The sequence below is a fragment of the Solanum tuberosum genome, unplaced genomic scaffold (genome assembly GCF_000226075.1).
Source record: "Solanum tuberosum cultivar DM 1-3 516 R44 unplaced genomic scaffold, SolTub_3.0 scf00421, whole genome shotgun sequence".
Taxonomy (NCBI): domain Eukaryota; kingdom Viridiplantae; phylum Streptophyta; class Magnoliopsida; order Solanales; family Solanaceae; genus Solanum; species Solanum tuberosum.
In genome coordinates this window covers 505,982-508,166 of record NW_006239343.1, presented here as the reverse complement: position 1 = coordinate 508,166, position 2,185 = coordinate 505,982, and the positions used below count along the sequence as shown (strand labels likewise).

Sequence of the window (2,185 nt, the reverse complement as noted above, 5' to 3'; positions counted from 1 at the left end):
GCTATCTCATAAGAGAAAGTATCTTTTAGATTGAATGAAACTTATTGTACACTAGCGTCTAAGTTATTTATTTTGAATAAAACTTCGAGGTTGGTTAATGGATGGACACAACGGTTCATTGAAAGTGAAGTCACTACCAACATGTGAGTTATGTTCAGAAGGAAAAATAACTAAAAAGGAAAAGTATTATTTTTAATTTTTGTGATTAATTTAAAGTAAAAAAGTGAAAATATTATTTTTAGAATTCAAAAAAAATAATATTAACTTCAAGTTGAATTCGAAATTTTATTTTACTTTTTAAAAATGACAACATGTTTAATTATAAAAAATATTAAAATTAATTCTTGCAAAATTAAAAATATCACGAATTAAATAAAACAAAATAAACGTGGGAATCTATATTCACATGGCTTTACGCCTTTACCATCATGAGCATTTATTGCCAATTAATTACTGCCACAACAAATTGGTTGGCCCTTATTCAGATAAAGTTTAGATTCTCTACAACTCTATAAATTTATTGGTAAATTATATTTAAATAATTGATAATATGAGTTGTTTAAATTAAGTACTTGAATATACTATAAAGTGTACTTTTACATGTATTTTCAAGTATCTAATTACGTATCAAATTGGGATAGGTTCTAATAACTACATATCACATTCTGAATTCAATTTCTTTCAAATCAGTACCTTGAACAACTATAGAACTAGTTGGATTTGACGTAAGTCTAATCTGTGACACGTTCAGTTATAGGATTGTTCAGCACATGTGCTGAGTGGGAGAACAAGAAAATTGGAATTAAGAACGGAATGTGTGTGTTAATTAGATATCCTAAAGAATGAAAGAAGGTTTATTATAGTGTCTTAAAGAAAATAAGACAATTGTTAACACAACTGTCTGATTTCAAGAAAAGGATCATTTAGTAAACCATGTTCGTAGAAATAAACTAGTTTTACAGGAATTGAACCAAGAAATAACAAATAAGTTAATTATAAATTCAGACGCTCAAAAACATCTAATCGGTATGTCAGAAATGACGTTCCATTGCATTTATGTAATGGGAGGAACGTTGTGTGTGTGTGAGAAAGAGTATAGCTATGGATGATAGTTCAATATCAAATAGTCTTAAAAGTCCCATGTTATCTCCAAAATCATTGGAGACAAACAAATGGTGGATTATTATTCCTAATCGGTATGTCAGAAATGACGTTCCATTGCATTTATGTAATGGGAGGCCAAAATCATTGGAGACAAACAAATGGTGGATTATTATTCTTAATAAGTTAATTGATGTTGAAGAAGCCAAGAATCAAATATTGTTCTCTTTGCCAATGATTGTTGTGACTAGTTGTTTCTACTTCATTAATCTTGTCTCTGTCATGTTTGCTGGTCATCTTGGACAACTTGAACTTGCTGCCTCAAATCTTGCTAATTCATGGGCTATGGTGTCTGGTTTGGCTTTTATGGTATGTATATCTTAATTCATTTCGACGATTTAAAAGTATAAGATTGTTATAGTTGAGAAACTTCTGACTTAATGTAAAAAAATAAAAATTAACCCCTTTTGTATGCACTAGAATTCGCCTATCAAGAGCGGAGTTGGAGTTTCAATTACAGATTCAACAGAATTCAGTAGCTTTGACTTAAATTATGTACTTTTATTTGAATATTCACTGAATATGTATTCATTTTGTTTGTATGTTGACACTGCTTACGAAAAATCTTGATGTAGATTGGGCTAAGTGGTGCACTAGATGTTGGGATATATACTATTAACCATGTGTTAAGAAATAATATTTATTATAGAATAAATATTTGCTCAATTTTAATAGATCATATATTCGTTTATGGTGTCTATTTACTTATATAGTAGATGATTTAGTGTGTAGAGTTTTAGCTTATACACAGATGATTAAATCATCGGTTCTTATAAGTATAAAGATTTTTGTTCACAATCTAGGATGGAAATTGAACATGCCATCGGTACGATTGTAGCACAAGATTATAGGTAATTTATCTTGATTATGGGAACGGTATAGTTCCAACTTCTTGTGCTAGTGCATTTTGTATGTATTGAACGGGACCGAGTAGAGATAGTTGTTTTAGACTGACTGACAAAACATATTCTCTAAACTATTAAATGTACTTATATTCTTAATCCTGATATAACTATTATGATCT

At 29.3% G+C, this 2,185-nt stretch overlaps 1 pseudogene; it reads left to right on the top strand.

Moving 5' to 3' along the window:
• The first annotated feature begins 1,075 nt into the window (after window positions 1-1,075).
• LOC102603467 (protein DETOXIFICATION 19-like) overlaps window positions 1,076-2,185 on the top strand; it is a 5,994-nt pseudogene continuing 4,884 nt past the window's right edge.